The following is a 21,228-nucleotide window of genomic DNA, read 5'->3' on the forward strand; positions in this document are numbered from 1 at the left end:
ACTTGGACAAGTATATAGGGACTGACTTGGTTCCATTTTGGTTGGGGAAGGAATGGAGAAATGAAATTGGACATTGTACCTCAATGCTCAATGAGATCACAATGCCCATTTTCGATTGCTTGTTTGCAGATCCAACATGTAAGAACAAATGACTGCCCACCATCAGCCATTTGTACTCCAGCACACTACAGAACAGGAACAGACCCTTCAGCCCACAGTGACTGTACTGGCCGCAATGCCGATCCAAATTTATGCCATCTTTCTGAATGTGGTCTGTGGCCTTCCTGTTCACATGCCTGTCTATATCAAACTTGAGCTCGTCATCAAAAAGACTATTTGTGGCATTGCACTCTGCCACTTGGTTTGTAATTTAGTCTGGTAGTGGAGCTGTGGCTCACTGCACAATTGGTCCAAATACATCTTGTGTTTGGACCCTTGGATATCAGGTGCAGAAGGGAATTGTGTGAACAGTGCAAGATTCTCCAAGAGCATTTCCGAAATGGCAAGGTTACAATACAGGAATTCATGCAAAAAAAGAGGAGCTAATTGATGCCACTGCCAACAGACAGATCAAAGCTTTGAATCTCATAGTCATTTGCTCACTGTCTTCAGCAAATTCAGTCTGACGTCTAGTTCAGGTACTGGCGAGCTCGATTGGTTGTAATGCCAATGAATGCTCCTTTATCTTGCATATTGAGGTACTCGGCCTAGAATGTTGTTTAGTTACTGTTAACTATTTAACAACTAATTACATATATTTCTGTAAGCTAGGTCAAAGCTATGATGTAAAGAGAATAAATTTATTTTGAAGTACATTTGAGAAGGAAATTGTAGGAAAATAGACTTAGTACTTCAAGTAATAAGCTTCAAATTCATGCAGTTCTTCAGCTTCATGCACCCTGAAAATTATGCATTTTCAGAGTAATACTGAACTGTGATCTGCTCATTTTGAATTAATTTTAACTTCCCGCTTCCACTGTGCCTTTTTTGTTTTGCTTATTATCATGTTAACTGCACTGCATGAGTGTTATTTTCCCACAGTGTTAATCAGATAGCTAACTAAGCAACGCCAATTGCCTGTCCGTTTTCCATCAGTGTATGTTATTATAATTCCTGGATGTGCACAATTGAAATGACACCGAGAGCCTGTCTTTCATTTTCTCTCTCCCTCTCTGCCCTTGTCCCTCTTTTTCATCCATTGCCATTTCATCTACTGGAAGATCAAAGATTTTTCCCCGTAAGAGGAGTTCTTGGTTCAAAATTATCTTTTGAATTTGATCGCTGGTGCCATTTAAACTCTATATTAAGTAGAAACCTGCCAAGTGGCATTTTTCTTAGTCTTCCTGCACCGGGACAGCGCTATGCTTGATTTCAAGCCTTCAATGGTAACAAGAGCAAAAACAAACCAATCAAAAGTATCAACTGGTTGCATCACAGCCTAGTATGTAAGCACCAATGCCATTGTATGAAAAAGCCCACAAAAAGGAGCGGATACAGCCCAGTCCAACAGAGGTAATGCCCTCCCCACCATTGAGCCTATCTACAAGGAGTGCTGTTGCAGGAAGCAGCATCCATTATCAAGGATCTGCCAACACCACCCACCCCAAAACCAGGCCATGCTCTGTTCTCACTGCGGCCATCAGGAAGGAGGTCCAGGAGCCTCAGGTCCCACACCACCAGGTTTAGAAACAGTTCTTGCCCCTCAACCATCAATCAGGCTCTTGAACCAGAGGAGATAACTTCACTCACCCCAACACTGAATAGATTCCACAAACTTATTGGCTCACTTTCAAGGACTCCACAACTTGTGTTCTTGATATTTATAATTAATTTGTTTATTATTATTACTTATTTGTATTTGCACTATTTGCTGTCTTTTGCAAATTGGTGGTTTGTTCATCTTTGTGCAGTTATTTCATTTTTTTTCTATTGTGTTATATATAACCATATAACAATTACAGCACGGAAACAGGCCATCTTGGCCCTTCTAGTCCGTGCTGAATGCTTACTCTCACCTAGTCCCACTGGCCCACACTCAGCCCATAACCCTCCACTCCTTTCCTGTCCATATACCTATCCAACTTTACTTTAAATGACAATACCAAACCTGCCTCTACCACGTCTACTGGAAGCTCATTCCACACAGCTACCACTCTCTGAGTAAAGAAATTCCCCCTCGTGTTACCCTTAAACTTTTGCCCCCTAACTCCTTTTGAGTTGACCTTAAAAAAGGATCTCAGGGTAGTATATGGTCATATATATGTTCTTTGATTTTTAATTTACATCAGACTTTGAAGTACAGTGAAGTAATTTGCCTGGGTCTTACTAGTCATAAGCTCATTGTGAATGGCGGCAAAAACTTGAATACGTTAACCGAAGGAAATGGTTGACAACCATATACGATAGCAGCAAGTTTTTGGTCCACAAAAGAAAGATAATATGCTTCTAAAATAACAATTACATGTGATGAGAATGAAACATTAAAATTAGTTTTGGTACATTAGCAGCAGTCTTGGTTCTGGAGCGTTTTGTTCAAAGTGGCATCATGTGGATCAAGCCCCAGGCCTTAATTGAACTGTCAGTTTATACACAAGGTGAGAGCGCATAGGATTTGAGTTAAATTATAGGCATATTTAGGAGAGTGACTAATAAAACAGTTAGAATAAGTGAATCATGCTCTGATTGACATCATCAGTGCTTCTGCCTTCTTAGAAGTTTGCACAGACTTGGAATGTCATCTTAAGCTTAGAGAAACTTCTACAGATGTGCAGTGGAAAATATCCTGACTGGTTACATCGTGATCTGGTATGGAAACAGCACTACTCTTCCACGGAAAAGCCAACAAAATGTAATGGATACAGTACAGTTCATCTTGGGTAAAGCCCTGCCCACCTTTGGGTACATTTGCAAGGAGCGCTGTCACAAGGAGGCGGGAGACCCCCACCATCCAGGCCCTGCTCTCTACACGCTGCTATCATCAGGAGGGAGGTGCAGCATCTTCAAGTCCCACACCACCAGCTTCAGGAAGAGTTGTTACCTCTCTAACATCAGGCTCTTGAACCAGAGAGGACTTCACTTAGCCCAACAATGACCTGATTCCACAACCCATACGTAAGCTTCCCCTTTTCAGAACTTTATAACTCATGTTCTAGATGCTTGTTGCTTATTTATTATTTGTATTACTTTTTTCTTCTTGTATTTGCAGTGTGTTGTCTTTTGTATAATACCTGTCCTTGTTTGTTTGCATTTTCATTGATTCTTTTGTGGTCTGTATATTTACTGTGAACGCCTGCAAGAAAATGGAACTCGAGGTGACCCGTGTGTAGTTGATAAATTTATTTGGAGTGTAAAATCTACATTAGCGACATGGATAAAGAAACCATTTGGGCTTGAGCCAAGTTTGTTGCCTTGCAAAAATAGATGTATTAACAAGTTCTGAGGACAGCACAGCCTGTCTGGAGCTGTCAAGGTCAAGTGAGTGGCTAGGAAGTTAGCACATGGAACATGATGCAAGGAAAATGTGAGGCTTTCCACTTTGTAAGGAGGAAAATAAGAAAATAAATAATTATTTAAATAAGGCAAGCCTGCAAAATCTTACAGTGGAATGGGATCTCAGAGTTCAAATGCAAATGTTGGCTTGTATGCAAGTGATATGGAATATAAAAGTAGGAAAATAGTGATTGAACCTTAAAAGGGACTGATTGGGTGAAATGGCTTGCAGCTCTGAACTCCATATTTAGCAGAAGGATGAGTTTGCATTGGATGTGGTATTGAGAAAGTTGCCCACCTTCCTTCCTGGCTCGAGGAGAGGGATAATGTTTCCCCTCATGGACATCTAGATCTAGAGGGGGTGGGAGGGGCAAAGATTCAAGAAAGCAATTGCCCCCATTCTAGGTGGAGAGGAAGACACAATTCCATGGGTCACACAGGTCTTTGGAATTCTCTGTCAGAGAGCTGTGGGCATTAGAGTCACTGAATGTGTTCCGAGAAAGGTTAACAGATTCTTCAATGAAGAGAGCGTTAAGGTTACTAGGGAACACTCAACAATACGCTTGGCAATAGAACCACTCTGTGACAGATTCCGTAAGCATCAGTCATACATCTTGTCCTGACAAACCTGGAGAACAAGGTCACTTGTCGCAGAATACTGTTTCTGGATTTCAGTTCGGCATTCAACACTATTGTCCCACAGACCTCGGTGAACAAACTCCAATTCCTCAGTCACTGTGCAGAGGGGAATTGGGCTTCTGAACAAACATGTCAGATAGCCCTCCCCATCATCCTCACACGGGTGCCCTCCAGGTCTATGAGCTGAGCCCATTGCTGTCCGCTGTTCACACGTGACTGCACGGCCAAACACGTGGGTAATTACATTGTCAAATTCGCCAGTGACAGAACAGTCATGGATTCATCACCAGCAATGATGATATGGCCTGCAGCAACAGAGGAAGAGCTCGAGGCCTGGTGCCAGACAAATAAGCTCTTCCTCATCCCAACGAGACAAAGGAGCTGTATATCGATTTCAGGGGAGCTCACGCCACTCACACCCCTCCTTATCTCAGCAGATTCAAAGTTTCCGGGTCCCAGAATGCATCCTACACAATCAGGAAAGTTCACCAATGCCTCTACTTTCTGAAGAGGGTGAAGAGAGCTTGGACAGTGTACATCTATACTCGTGTCATTCTACAGATGTGCAGTCGAGAGCACCTGAACATGCTGCTCCACTACATACCACAGAAAATCCACAGTGGTGGACAGGAAAGCTCTACAGTGGGTAGTCAAAAACTACCTAACACATCACTGCCACCAGCCTACTGCCGTCAAGAGTATGCAGTATATGCAGAAAAGTGCTGGGAAAGGGCCAGTAACATCATGAAGGATCTCACCCACCCTACTCATGGACTTTGTCCCACACCCATCAGGGGAAGGATACATAGCATCTACAACAGGACCACTAGGCTTAAAAACCGTTACTTTTCCAAAGTAGTAAGGCTAATTGACACCTTGACCCACGAACCCACCCCACCACATCCCCCATCACCACTGCTTTATCACTTCCTGCCAGCCACCTTGTGTGCAGACGGTCCTGTGCCCAGCATCACTTTATGGACATTCAGTCGATCTTTGTATACAAGCTAACTTATGTATTTATTGTGTTTTTGTTATGCGTTATTTACCTTCTTGCTTTGTTTTGTGCTGTGTTGGATCTAAAGTAACAATATTTTGTTCTCCTTTACACTTATGTACTGGCAATGACATTAAACAATCTTGAATCAAGGCTTCTGAGGAGTGAGAGGAAAATGTGGTGTTGAAGTCAAAATTGGATCAGCCATAATTTTATTGAATGGTGGAACAGGCTTGAAGGACCAAATGGAGAAATGATTTTCTTAAGTCCTGCAAGACAGCCAGTGGAACTGTGTCTGGTTTGCTCCAGTTTAAGGATTTAAGACAGCTGATGGTTATTTTGTAGGCGCTTGAAAAGTTAACAAAGATAAAATAGAGTTATTGTTAAAATACCCCCATAAAAATGTACATGCAAAATAATGAACTTGTTAATAAAGGCCACTAAGACATCCCAAATAGATCTGGGTGGCCTCGGAATTTCTTAGAAGTTGTTAATTGACTATAAACCACAAGTGGCCTTAAAAGTGCATGAATGATTTTTGAGAAGTGAAAATGCAAACACAGAAATCTGGTACAAGAATAAGTCATTGGGTCAAGCAACATCTGTGAGGGGAAAGGGGCATTGTGAACATTTTGGGTTGAAGCCCTGCATCAGCACTGAGAGCAGAGAGGGTAGCTGGTATAAGGAGGGGTAAGATGGGCTAGCAGTTGATAGATGGACTGAAGCGGGTAAGGGATAATAATAGAAGGAGCCAGGTTGAGTAGGGGTGGAATCGCAAACATGAGAAAATCTGCAGCTGCAGGAAATCTGGAGTAATGCACATAAAATACTGGAAGAACTCAGCAGGCTATGCAGCGTCTATGGAAAAAAGTAAGCAGTCATTGTTTCAGGCTAGGACCCTTTATCAGGTGATTTCTCCCCTTTTTTTTCTCAGTCACTCTGACTTCTCCCCTTTCCTTCTAGTCCTGATTTTGTGTGTTTTGCTTTGGGTAGGGGTGGAGTTGGGAGACAGAGGTGAGGAGCTAAACTGCTATATCTCTGTCACTTTTACCCCCTTGCAAATCACCTCTAGTTCTCCCTTTTTTATTTGTTCCCCCATCACTCATTTTTGTCCCCTTCACTTTCCTGGTTTCATCGATCTACTGCCCACACTTCAGCTACTGGATTCAGTCTCCCCTTCACCTCTCTCTCGTGTTCCCATTATCATAATAGGCATCCATTAGTCTAGTGAGACCATGGATTTGCGCCTTGGAAGGTTTTCCAGGGCGCAGGCCTGAGCAGGGTTGTCTGGGAGACGGGCAGTTGCCCATGTTGCAAGCCTTCCCCTTCAAGGAGCTTGGCACTGGTGTCGTTGCAGAGCAATGCGTTGTTAAGTGCCTTGCTCAAGGACACAAAACGCTGCCTTAGCGAAGGCTGGAACCAGTGACCTTCAGATCACTAGACCGATGCCTTATCCATTAGGCCACACGCCAACATTTCCATAATCATCATCCTCAGTAATTGGATTCCACCGCATGCCTTTGTGCCCCACATCACCCCTGTCCCCCTGCAACTGTCTTCCAGCTCCAGCCTTCATTCCTCCTTGGTTCACATATTGGAGACTGGCCTACCTCACTCCTAGCCTCTTCCCCACCCCCCAGCTCTCTCCCCTCTCCATTCTTTGTCCAAATACAAGTCTCAATCTGAAACACTGACCATTGCTCTTTCTGCACCGTCTCTACTACCACCACCCCCCCACCACCACCACATACAGATGCTACTAATCTTTCCAAGTTCCTCCATCGGTTTGTTGAACACTTTTTCAGTTGTATCCCTCGGTTTCTGGGAGAGTAGCCTCCTGTTGTCAGCTTTCCAGAGCTCTTACTCCCATCCCCAGCTTCTCTCGACTAGCAGGAGTTTGAAGTCCCAGAATTTATTCTTGAAAGGTTTCCCCAAATCTTAAAGTGAAACCACTGAGCAACTCTTGTCCTTGGTCACCACTATTAATGTCAATGACATCTTGCCCAGCCTTGTGTTGTTGAAACATTTTTTTTCAACCACCTGGTATGCTAGCCTCTTTTACAAGAATAGATTTGAAAACAGAACCACCACCTCACATTCAGACTGAGAAAAAAATGATGTGATCAGTAAGTTAAACTGCTCAGGGCATCCATTTGTTACATGTGAATTGAGCGTTGAACTTATGTGTTTTTGACTAAAGAAACTGGATTAAAAGTAATTGATAGTTCAAGTTTATTGTCATCTGACTACGTATATACAACCACGTGAAACAACATTCTTCCACAAAATGTATCACACAAAGCACATAAAACATAATATTGGCACGAATAAGTTAGTAAAATATAATTCAAAACGCAGGTAATGCACAGCACAGGAAAACAGTACAGTAAACAATTTGTGGTCCTAGTGACGTGACCTTGGTGGTGGCAGGGTATTTATGAGTCTCACAGCTTGAGGAAAGAAGCTGTTATACATTCTGTAAGTTCTGGTCCGGATGCTTTTGTGCCTTCTTCCTGACGGTAATGGGTCAAAGTGATCGTGGGATGGGTGGTCAAGATCCTCAACGATCCTTTAGGCTCTCTGTATTTTGTCTACTATGTTTGTGGTAAATAGCACAAGGAAGTGTGGGGGTGGTGAGAAGGATACCCTAGTGATCCCCTTGGGTTGTGATGTTCTCTGCAGGGTCTTGCACGTTCACTACCACAATGATGCAACCAGACAGGACACTCTCCATGGTTCTCCTGAAGGAAGCTATTAGAATGAGGGTGGAGGGCCTTGCATGCTTCAATCCCCTCAACACGTAGAAGCTGCTGAGCCTTCTTGGCCAGTGAGGAGATGTAATGGGTCCAGGTTACACCATCCGTTATGTACACACAAAGGAACTTTGTGCTCTTCATTCTCAACAGCAGAGTCATTGACGTCCAATGGAGAGTAGTCGACTGCACCTTGAAGTTCTCAATCATCTCTCTTGCCTTGTCCACACTGAGAGCCAGATTGTTGTTCTCACACCATTTGTCACACCTCTCTACCTCCTCTCTCTATACCAGCTCGTCGTTTTTGCTGATGAGACCAACCACTGTTTAATCATCAGCAAACTTGATGATGCAGTTTGAGTTTACTCAAGACTTGAGTGAAGAAAATTCTGACTAAAAAACTTTGTTTCTGACTAGAGCTATTTTGATAGCTAAATACTATTTTGTGAAATCTTGAAAGCAAAATAATGACTTCTTAAAATTTGAACTGCAGTCAGTAACTGTGATAGTTTCAGTCTTGTGTATTATCATTATGTTCTTTTGAAAATAAGGTATTAGATGCATTTATCACATTTTTCAAGCTTGTATAAGAAAAATATTGCATAAATAGTGAACAGGGTGACTTTTTGGGACAATTACTTAGCCGATAGCATACTACATCTGTAAAAGAAATGTAATTCCCAGCTGCTGTTTAGGACTAGATTGGTGGTTTTGAGAAGAGGAAATAAATATAGAAAATGTTTCCAGGAGCATGTAATTTGGGAAGTGTGTGCAAAAGCAATAGGAAACAAGCTGGGCAGTTCTGGAAGTGAACTTTGCAATATGGACGGGAAAGGAATGCAGGGGTTATGGGCTGTGCAGGTTGGTGGGACTAGGTGAGAGTAAGCATTCGGCACGGACTAGAAGGGCCGAGATGGCCTGTTTCTGTGCTGTAATTGTTATATGGTTATATGTTATATGGTTAATGGGTGATGCTGCTTCTGATGCGGGCAGGGTGTTGTGATGTCATCATGTCTGTCATTACAGAGATAATAGGGCCATTTGTGCATGATGTCATGACTCAGTAATGACAAAATTAATGAAGTGTGCTGTTGCACCTGCAGAGGTGCACACACTCACTCTAAGACTGGCAGCTGTAAAGAGATGGTGAGAAATGAGCTTTCCTACGCATTATTTGATTAGGCAGTGGCTTGGGATTGCTGGTGGCCTGGGGAGGTAGGAACAGATGGCTGGAGAAAAATACTTACGCCAATGTTGCGTTTGACAGTCCCTCAATATTATGGATAATTTTAAACAGGCGATTCTGCAGATGCTGGAAATCCAGAGCACTCCACACAATTCTGGAGGAACTCAGCAGGGCAGGCAGCATCCATAGAAATGAATAAACAGTCGATGTTTTGGGCTGAGCCCCTTCACCGGGAATTTAAAGGAAGGGCAAAGAAGACAGAATGAGAAGGTGGGAGGAGGGAAGGAGTACAAGCTTAGAAGGTGATGGAGGAGTGGCGATGAAGTAAGAAGCTCGAAGGGGATAGGTGGAAAAGGTAAAGAGTTGAAGAAGGGACCTGATGGGAAAGAGGAGTGTACTATGGAAGAAAGGGAAGGAGGAGGAGGAGGGGCGGCTCCGGGTGAGGTGACAGGCAGTTGTGGCAAAGAGGTAAGAGAAGACAGATGGGAGAAATGACGAAGAGGGGAGGGGGGAAATTACTGGGCTAAAGCAGTGTTCGTGCCACCAGGTTGGAGGCTACCCAGATGGAATATAAGGAGACGTTCTTCCATCCTCCAACCTGAGAGTGGCCTCATCATGGCAGCCAAGCAGGCCGTGGACCAGCACATCAACTGGGAATGGGCACTGGAATTGAAATGGTTGGCCACTGGCAAATTCTGCTTTTTACAGATGGACAAAGCGGTTCCCCAATGCATGTTGGGCCGCACCATGTTGAGGAGGCCTCACTGGGAGTACTGGATGGTAGACAGTAAAAGAGTGAAGGGGGAGTGGGAGCAAAGTGACCACAAGTTGGAGAAAATTACGTTCATGCCATCAAGTTGAAGACTACCCAGATGGAATAGGAGGTGTTTTTCCTTCAACTCAATGGTCCCCTCATTGTTGCAGTACTGGAGGCTGACATGTTGCAATGGGAATAAATGTTCTTATCAGAAGCCTAAATTATGTGGTGAGCTTGTATTTTAACTTGGGCTGTGTTGCCCTGGGGAATGCTATAAGTATGGAATACATATGTGAAATACATTGATTTTTGTGTCAGTGCCAGATTTTCTGTTGGGTTTCAATGCCAGTTAATCACATTAAGGTTGAAAAGCAAAATACATAAATGTTTGTTATTTAAATGCATTGCATATTCTGGTGAGATCTTAGTTGCAGATCTTTTTAAGTGACTATTAAACGATGTAATTGGTAGCAATTGCTTTAATTTTACAGTTCCTCTTTTTCCAGCTATGAAGTAAACTTTCTTAGTTCTGATTGCTGTTTGGTATTGGTTCAAAGGAGACCCCTGGTATTCAACACCTTTTGATGCCATCAAACTTCACAGTAGTCAGGTGTACCAAAAAGCATTGTCACTGCTAAGAAAGGGGAAAAGAATATTTAGTTTAAAAAATATTGTAGAACACTGAAGATGTGGCATAAGGTAACAAATACATTATTGTAAAAATCCAATATATAGAAACGTATGAAGAAATTGGCAAAGAGTTTGCCAAGCAGTGATTGTGGTTTAGTATTCCTCACCTTATGCAGCAGAACTAAAATTGTTGATAGCTTTGCAAAGTTGCTGATATGATTTTTGCTATTGTAGCAAATGCAGAATTCAGCCTGCTTTGAGAATCTGACAGAATAATTTTCTGCACCTATATTCTGCCCATGTATTTGATCATTAAATGATGGTGTGCCAATTGTTTTGGTTTTATAAATACTTTATTCAAAATTTCCACTTTCATTTTACTTAAATTATGTGATGCCCAATTTTTTTTCTGGAAAAAAAAGTAACTTTGGGAGTTGACTGCTTCCTGTAAACATATAAATGGAGCACACACACTTTGATTTTTATCAAGCTATTTTTGGGCCAACTAAAGGTCAATTTACTTTTTGTTTTAAACCTCAAACTTGTACCTGGTAGCAAATAATTTTTTTTTTCTCTGATAAGAGTGTACGTAGAGCATAGAAAATTACAGCACTTTACAGGCCCTTCAGCCCATTATGTGCGAACATTTTACCTACTCCAAGATTAATCTAATTCTCCCCTCCCACATAGGCACTTGGATTAAAGAAAAATAGAGGGCTATCTAGGAGTCTCTAAGTGTTCCTAATGTATCTGCCTCTGCCAACACCCACACCCCTGGCAGCACATTGCACACACCCACTGTTCTCTGTGTACATCTCTGTGACATCACCCCTGTACTTTCCTCCAATCACCTTAAAGTTGTGCCCCCTTGTATTAACCATTTCTGAACTGTGGGAGGGGGGAGGTTTCTGGCTGTCCACTCTGTGTATGCCTCTTATTTTCTGTACCTATCAATTCACCCTTCATCCCTCTTTGTTGCAAAGAGAAAGCTAATTTGATCACCTATCCTCATAAGCCATGCTTTCTAATCCAAGCATCGTCCTGGTGGATCTCCTTTGCACCCTCCCTAAAGTTTTTATGTTCTCATAATGAGGTGACCAGAATTGAATGCGGCACTCCGAGTGTGGGCTAACCAGAGTTTAATAGAGCAACATTATCTCATAGCTCTTGAACTCAATTCCATGACTAATGAAGGCCAACACACCAAACACCTTTTTAACCAACGTGTGCAGCAACTTTGAGAGATCTATGGATGTGAGCACCAAGGTCCCTCTGTTCTTCCATACTGAGGAATCCTGCCATTAACCCCTGTGCTGCTTTAAAGTTCAACTTTCCAAAGTGTATCTTTTCACACTTTTCCAGATTGAATTCCATCTGCAGAATCCTTACTGTCACTTGACAAGCTGCACAGCTGAGTCATTGCTGGCAGGACAGTTTTTTGGCTGATGTGGCAGAGAAGTGTAGATCACAGTTTTCTTGTTAATAATTTAAAATCTTCCTTGATTTGCCAATAGGACAGGATGGGCAGCCGTAATTCTGAAATGGAAAGATGCCCCTGGGAGTTAAGGAAGAATTAAATTCTGGATACAAGCTAGAACTGTGAATATTTTGAATGTAACCAAGAGCTTGGATTCTATTTTAAGATTGTTATGGAAGTGAGTAGGGAGAACGAGAGTGAAACACTTTTTCAGCTTTCTTGAGGAAATCTGCAGATGCTGGAAATTCAAACAACACACACAGAATGCTGGTGGAACACAGCAGGTCAGGCAGCATCTATAAGGAGAAGCACTGTCGACGTTTCGGGCCGAGACCCTTCGTCCTGACGAAGGGCTGTTCCACCAGCATTTTGTGTGTGTTTTCAGCTTTCTATTTGGTTAATAACCATCTGGCATAAAGCTCAGCTTTGGTTACTGTGTGCACAAAATTGATTAAAATCTTTGAAATTTTTGTAAGTATTAATAGAATCACATGGTCCATGCATTTTTCCTGTGACTGTAAATAAGATCGACAATTTGCACCCAATATAGGGACTTTTATTCTCTTTGCTTGGCCATTTTGGGCAGTAACCCAGTTGGACTTGAACTGACTATGGCATTGAGCTGTTTGTCTGAGATCTTCATTGTGTTCCAGTTTGCATTTGGAAAGACAGTGGCACCAGCAAAATGTGACAATTCCTGTATCTCCAGTTCGCTTTGGGGGGGGGGGGGTACAGAATCTCAGTGTCAAACTTTCATTTGTATCCTGATAGGGCTGGGGTTGCCAACTTTTTTTATGCCAAGGGTTCTATGGACCCCAAATTAGGAAACCCTGTGATTGGCTATTGTGTTGTTTTCAAAACAAGAGTCAGTATTGCATTCCACAAGTATCTACCTATCTTTGCAAAGTGAATACAGGTTGGAAATCTAGTTGATATGGTTCCCCACCCAAGGCCAGATGGCCTAGATGAACTTCTAGTGTCGTGTTGTAGTGGATACAATCTAGTTCATCACAAGAAAGGTCCTTCCCAGCGTTGAGGACGTTTACAAGGATCACTGCCACAAGAAAGCAGCATTGCATCATCAAGGACCCCTTGCCATCCACACCATACTCCCTTCTCACTGTTGCCATTGGGAAGTGCAGGGTATGTTCCATACCATTATAATCCTTCAACCATCAGGCTCCTGAACCAACGTGGATAACTTCACTCACCTCAACATTGAACTGTTTCCACAACCTATAGACTCACTTTCAAGGAATCCATTACTCGTATTCTCAGTATTATGAGTGGGTTTTTTTTTGTATTTGCACATTGTATTTTTTTTATCTTTCTTTAGTTTTTCGTTGATTATATTGTATTTCCTTGTAGCTTCTGTGAATTACCTGCAAAATAAATGAATCTCATATATGTATTTCGAAAATAAATTTACCTTGAACTGTTAATTCTGTGGAATCTGAGAAAAATAGTATATTTGAAGCTAACATTTGTGTGCAACTAATGAGAAAGCAATTTGCAATCCACTGCCCAAAATATTTTGCTGTGACAGGAGGATTCCTTTTGAAAATGCATCCTTGTCTGCAACAATTAACTTGCTGTTCTCACTGGGCACGTGAGCACAAGAAGAATATGACTGCTATCATTTGAAGCAAGCATTCTTGAATTATGAAAATTGATCAATCAGTTAACCACATTCAGTTCATGTGGACAAGAGGATTGATACTTATTACCAGCCAAGACAGAATTACATTTATATTCATGCTCACCACTGCAGTTGTAGTCACCAGAGTCTGGAGATGCTGGAAATATGGATCAAACAATGCTGGATGAATTCAGGTCAGGTAGCATCCATGCAGAGAAATGAACAGTCAATGTTTTGTGCCAGGACATTTCAATACTAATATTGCAGCTCAAAGGATAGGAAGGATATCAATGATCAATGGAGGGAACACATTCATGAACTTCTTAAGCACGACAGCACTGCTGAAGCAGGTTACTAACCAAGTTCTCAGAGAAGGCATGGGGGCACCCCCCAGTATGAAGGGGGTCCATGATGCCATCTGGAGCCTGAAAAGCAGCTAATCCATTGGCCCTAATGAGATCCCTGTAGAGATCCACAAAGAAGGTGGTCCAGCACTCGTGTGCTGCATGACACACTCTGCTCTGGAAATCTGGGGAAAAGGAATAACTACCCTCAGAGCTCAGGGATGTTCTAATAGTAACTATATTCCAGAAAGGGGACAAGGCAGATTGTGGCAATTATAGAGGCATCTCCCTCCTGTCAACAACAGGTAAAGTGATAGCCTGTATCCCTGTCGACCGACTCCTTCCACTATCTGAAGAAGCACTCCCTGAATCACGGTGTGGTTTCTGCCCACCTGGAGTTATTGCAGATATGATCTTCATAGCATGCCAATTACATGAAAAATGCTGTAGCAAAGGCATCCCTTACACTTGGCTGTCAAGGGCATTTGATACAGTAGACCACCACACTCTCTGCTGTATACTATCAAGACATGGCTGCCATGACAAGTACTTATGAATACTGAAGCTACTGCATGATGGTATCCAGCAATAGTGATGTTAAATCTGAACCTTACACTGCTAAGGCAGGAGACAAACAGGGCTGCATAATTTGCCACCACCATTTGGCCAAGACCATCTCAATTGTGTACAGAATGGACAACGAGCTTTCAACCTCGACCGATTCAAGGCCAAGAGCACGATTATTACCACCACTTTCATGCAGCTTCAGTAAGCAGATAACAACACCATCGCAGCACACTCTGAAGAAGACCTCTGTTGTATCCTGAATGCCTTTGTATGGTGTATAAGGCCTTGGGTCTTGTTTTCAACATATTTTTTAAAAGAACACACTGCTGAAGCAGTGTGAAGCCATTGCCCAACCAGCCGTTTATTCAGCCCTCCATTAAAAGTTCATGATATTGCCCTTGAAAATATAGACCTCTTTCCCTACCTTGGCAGCATTTTCTTGTCAAAAGCGTGTATTGACTCAGAGATCAATAACTGCCGGAGTAGGGCTAGTGGATCCTATGCAAGATTAAGGAAACGAATCTTTGAAGACCATGACCTACAAGTCCAAACAAATCTTTTGGTCTGTAGAGCAGTCGTTCTTCCTACATTACTTTATGGAGCTGAATCCTGGACCACCTACAGTAGTCACCTGAAAGCCCTGGAACAATACCACTAAAGATCTTTGCAAAAGATTTTGAGGATGAGATGAGACATGTTCCTGCATCACAACAGGGAAAGAACACATAATAATCAAGTTCCCACCTACTGCAAAGATTTTCTGTCCAAATCCCAGTTGGGATCATCACTTAGTCCCTAGTCACGTTTAAAAAATGGATACAAAATGAAAACTTTCTCTTTCCACACCACCCTACCTGTCACGTGCCAGATACGATTACTGAGGGGTTACAACTGAGATATGGGAGGTTGTTCATATTTTCCAGGGACTGGCAATAGATCTGTAATTTTTCAAGCCCAGTGAGCAGATTGTTCAAGGACTTTTGTAGATCTTCAATGTAAGATTCATCTTTTTTATGCTTCAGTGAATAAAGTGCCTTTAGTTCAGCTTCCCTGTGTACCAACTATTGGCTCTTCAGATCACAGTTTGACTCTAGGAAGGCGGTGAGTTCTTGGCTCTGTGGTGGTGAAACTGACTTGATAGTTCACCATTAGTCCTGTATATCAGCTATACTCCAGTGGGAAGCTTGTGAGAGGTGAGATGAAAACCTTGTGCGGAGAAAGATTTGGAGGAAAAATTTCATCACGCTGTTGACGCTGGCACTGAGTTTGTCTCTCATTGGGTACCCAGTGGTTAGGATCATGGTTTTTGTGCTATCATGTAGTATGCATTAGATGATGACGTATTTTGCCAATATGCTTAATTTTAGGGTGGAGACAAAAAGAAAATCTCATCCAAAGTGCAGTAGTAAATTTCTTTTCATAAATGCTGTTCTTGGGCTACAGTTCAGCATTCAACACCATAATTCCCTTCAGGCTCAGCAAGAAGGTCAGAGACCTCGGCCTTCACCCTGCCTTGTATAGCTGGATCCTGGATTTCCTGTCAGATTGCCAGCAGGTGGCAAGAGTGGGCACCCTCACCTCTGCCCCTCTGACCCTCAACAAAGGTGCCCCTCGTGTCGCCACACGCATCTCCGATCTGCTAATTAAATTTGCTGACGACACTACACTGATTGGCCTGATCTCATGTAATAATGAGGCAGCCTACAATGAAGAAGTCATCACCCTGACACAGTGGTGTCAAGAAAACAACCTCCCTCAACATCGCAAAAGCAAAGGAGCTGGTTGTGGACTACAGGAGGAATGGAGACAGGCTAACCCCTATAGACATCAATGGATCTGAGGTTGAGAGAGTGAACAGCTTTAAGTTCCTCAGCATAAACATCACCGAGGATCTCACGTGGTCTGTACATTCTGGCTGTATGGTGAAAAAGGCACAACAGTGCCTCTTTCACATCAGATGGTTGAAGAAGTTTGGGATGGCCCCCCAGATTCTAATAACTTTCTATAGGGGCACAATTGAGAGCATCCTGACTGACTGCATCACTGGGAAATGTACCTCCCTCAATCGCAGGACGCTGCAGAGAATGGTGCGGACAGCCCAGCACATCTGTAGATGTGAACTTCCCACTATTCAGGACATTTACAAAGACAGATGCGTAAAAAAAGTTCCAAAGGATCATTAGGGATCTGTCACCCCAACTGCAAACTGTTCCAGCTGCTACCAACTGGGAAACTGTAACACAGCATTAAAGTCAGGGCCAATGGGCTCCAGGCCAGATTCTTCTATCAGGCCATCAGACTGATTAATTCATGCTGACGCAACTATATTTCTATGTTATATTGACTATCCTGTTGTACATAATATTTATTATAAGTTACTATTGTTGCACAGTGCACATTTAGTTGGAGACGTAACAAAGAATTTTACTCACGTATATGAAGGATGTAAGTAATAAAGTCAATTCAATTCAATCTTTCTAACAATTTTGTAAAATTACATAGTGAAGAATTTCAAAGATTCCCTGAAAATTGAGGTATACCATTGTATGACTAACTTTGTTTTAATGAAGTCTGTCAAATTTGTTGGATACAACTTTTTTTTGACAGTAACTGTTTAGGACTGTGGAAAGCAAGACACATTCCAACAGTAATTTGTTTTATACTTTGTGGTTTTTAGTTTCTTTGTTATGGAGCAATCTTCAAATATCATTCATGTTGATAGAGAATTGTCATATATGGTGCACCATGAAAGCCAATGTTTGATCTGAGTGAATAATGGTACCAGATAACTCAATTTTTGCTGTATTTAATAAGGAGCATGCTTTCATCTTGTGCCAGTGGCTTTGGACTGTTCTGGTGTGGTTTCAGGGAGATGCCGATCACAGTTTTAAATTCATAGCTGTTTGTCGTTGCTGGTATTAATCTCGGTATTGAATTTAAAGGGTATGTGGGTTTTATCTAGGCTGGGCCCATGAACAGAATTTCAAGAAGGATTTGTCCTGTTCTGACCTTCTGCAACAATGAATGCTTATCAAAGTCACATCGAGAACACACACTGTCTGACTTGCCAATTTGCTCTATGACAGATCAAAGAAATCTGATATTTTAAATGGACTGTAACTTTCTCATAACTGCTTCGTCAGCTGATTTTCTCAGTAAAAGTTATTCTAGCTTGTTCAACATCCTTTCCTCTATGCAGGTATAAAGGAGAACAAAATAATTGTTACTCCGGATATGACGTAGCACAGCACAAACACAAGATAAAGAACAATAAAACAAAATTAATACATAAGATAGCTTATATACATTTTATGTACATAAAGTGATGCTAGATTTTACATAAGGTGACTGACATGAAATAAAAAAGTAGTGGTGGAGGTGTTGATCAGCCTTACTGCATGGGGAAAGTAACTTTTTGTTTCTGGTGGTCCTGGTATGGATGCTATGTAGCTTTCTCCCTGACAGGAGTGTGACAAACAGTCCATGAGCAGGGTGGGTGGGCTCCAGCGCCTTTCTGTATACGTGTCCTTGATGGTGGACAGGCCAACGCGTTGGCCAGTTTTGACTACTAATGGAGAACCTCTCTGTCCACTGCAGTACAGTTTCAGTACTAGGCATTGATGCGGCTTGTCAGGGTGCTCTCTTCTGTACATCTGTAAAATGATGAGAATATGGATGTGCAAAGGACAACTGTCTTCGGCCTCAAAAAACAGGTGTTGCTGAGCTTTCTTTACTTTGTAAAATATATAGGGTCAACAGTTTCCTTGCTTTATAACTATTAAAGTTAAAACATTGAGTTTTTTTTCCTCTGGCTTGTCTAATTGCATGTGTGAAATTGTTTGTTACTAGGTTAGTTTTATGAAGTTGTTATATCCTATTGTGCACAAGACTACATAAGGTTGTCTGACTTGGTAATTAAATAATTATACTCTAAACTGAAGATAAAACTATAATTAGCATGATAATTCAGTTGAACAAAGTAACAGAAGAGAACAGCAAAGATTTTAATGATTTTCACGTGGTTCTAATGCAAGATTTGGGAAGTAAAAATACTTTTTAATTTCTGCATCCAAAACATAAATCATGGCTTGGCTAAGTGATGTATTCTGGAGGCATGAGAAACTGCAGATGCTGGAATCTGAAGCAAAAAGAATCCATCTGCTGGAGGAGCCATCACAACATTACTGAGGGAAATGGACAACGGACATTTTGGGTTGAAACTGTTCATCAGGACTGAACGATATAGGGGAGAAGGCCAGTAAAAAAAGAAGGGGGAGAGATGATTGCAGCTCTCTCTCATGGGGTACCACGGTCCTCACCATGGAATCTGTGGGTTTCCTCCTGCAGTTGAACGATGTACAGGTTTCCCCCCGCTATTCGAAGGTGGAGCGTTCCTGTGAAACGGTTTGTAAGCCGGAATGTCGTAAAGTGAAGAAGCAATTAGCAATTACCATTTATTTATATGGGAAAAATTTGAGAGCATTTGCAGACCCAAAAAATCACCTACCAAATCATGCCAAATAACACATAAAACCTAAAATAACAGAAACATATAGTAAAAGCAGGAATGATCTGATAAATACACAGCCTATATAATGTAGGAATACTTTTCTACAATTATTACAGCACTGTCCACTGCAGAGAAAATTTCACACAAGGGCTCTCAGCAGCACTCACGGCAAGAACACATGGAGCAAGCGCTCCCGGCAGAAACACTCTTTCCAGTAAACTTTAAGCTATGAAGCTTCCGAATAACACATAAAATTACACAACCTATGTGAAGTAGAAATAATGTATGCCCAGTGTAGTTTGACTTACCAGAATCGGGAAGACAGTGAGGACACTGATGATGGTGTGTTAGGCGGAGTCGTCGGAGGTTGGGGTGGTGGGACACCAGGGCGTCATCTCATTGTCATCTGTTTCCATCAGGGCAGGCAGGTCACCTTCTATGTCTGGCTGCCTCAATGTCGAAGGTCGAGTTTTGTCGTCTGCTGTGACTGATGTGGAAGGCTTGAAAAACGACAATGTGCTTGACTGCGTAGCCTTGCGAAATTTTCTATCACACAGTTCTTTGTAAGCACTCAAACCATCCTGCAAACCTGCCCTAAACCTACGTACCCTTTCAAAATTAAAGTCATACTTTTCTGCAATCATTGCAGCATTGTCAATTGCAGCGAAAATCTCACGCAATTGCTTCACTTTCAGTTCCTGGACGTCTTCACTTTTGGGCTGTTGGCTACTGCGTTCGGCTTCAATTGTTATCCTTTCCTCTTCATCAGCTCTTCATCTCTCAGTTCTTGGTCATGGGATGCCAAAGCCTCTTCAACATCATCTTCGTCAGCTTCCACAAACCCTTAGCCCAACTCACTGTATCCTTACTTTGTTCACCACGATCAAAGCGTTTTATTATGTCTAGTTTCACGCTAAGTGTAACACCCTTACGAGCTCTTTTAGGGTTTTCCGATACCTTAGAACTCATCTTGCTAACAGATGCACAAAATAAATTGAGATAAAGCACAGATGCTCACAGACACGTGTTTGAGCAATGCCGGCTAGAATGCAGTTCCAGGGGAGGAGCTCGGCTGCTCGGTGCATGCTGTTTTTTTTCACACGCTGCTTTTTTTCCACGCGCTGCCTTTTTCATGCGCTGCCTTTTTTCGTAATAGTGAAAACACCTGTTAGCGAAAACAGGTAACTAATGTAGGTCTTTAGTAACAGCAAGCTGATGTAAAGCAAATATTCGAAAAACGAGGGACACCTGTACCAGTTAATGGAGAATTGGTCATTGTGAATTGTCCCTTGAATAGGCTAGGGTTAAATCAGGGGTTGCTGGGTGATGTGGCTTGAAAAGGGAGGAGGGGCCTATTCTGTATTTTATCACAATAAGTAAATAATGAGCAATGCCTTGCATTTGAGCAGTGACCCCTCATTCTTCTCCCACAGGTGAAGTGCTTTTACTGCATCTACCCAGTTTCGAATCTACAGCAGATAACAGGATGCTGTTATTATCATAAGCCACCCCCACACTTAAGTAATGTGGTTCTCTAAACCTCTTCCAGCATTTAATTTTTTCACTATGTAGCATAAATGCTACTTGCCACTTGCAGTTCATGTTCATGCATGTTAATATGAATAGCTTAATTATCAGAGAAATAACAGAACTGAAATAGTTGATCATCAGTATACACTGTCACTTTTGATGGAGGGAAATGCATTGATGAGCTGAAGGTGGTTGTCTAGACAAATGCAGCACGAGCTTTCTGCATTGCACAGAACTTTTGGCATACCCAGTACTCTAGAGTTATAGTCTTCATATAATAACAAATGCAGGAGAAAGTACATAGGAAGGTTTACAGGGAAGACAGTAGAAATATGAATACCACTATCAGGTGAGGACTCCAGTGTGAGGTACTTCTCGCAGGATATCAAGGAGCTATCCATTGGTGGAGGGGTCTTTTAAGAAGAGGCTTTGTTATACAATCAAGGTACTTATATTTCTGCAAGTGTTCACTGCTAGGGCTTATTAAATGAAATGTTAAACAAATGTTAAACTCTGGGTCTAATTCTCTTGTTAAGATGGTTGAACATTTGTAGTTTTCCTGACTGTGTCTGAGGGCTTTAATAACACACCCACTTGGCTGCTCCACGTGAGGGTTGTCCCTGCAGCGGCTGCAGAATGACTGCTGGTTGTAAATTTCTTTGCTGCTTGTTCACTGGCTACCCCCCTCGTGAGAAAACACTTTTGATACT

The 21,228-nt window shown here is 42.0% G+C and overlaps 1 protein-coding gene across 2 annotated transcripts in view; it reads left to right on the plus strand.

Moving 5' to 3' along the window:
- kank1a (KN motif and ankyrin repeat domains 1a) overlaps positions 1 to 21,228 on the plus strand; it is a 279,556-nt gene that overhangs the window by 117,145 nt on the left and 141,183 nt on the right. The gene's annotated exons all lie outside the window — the stretch shown is intronic.

Source organism: Hypanus sabinus, chromosome 5 (assembly GCF_030144855.1).
Source record: "Hypanus sabinus isolate sHypSab1 chromosome 5, sHypSab1.hap1, whole genome shotgun sequence".
Taxonomy (NCBI): Eukaryota; Metazoa; Chordata; class Chondrichthyes; order Myliobatiformes; family Dasyatidae; genus Hypanus; species Hypanus sabinus.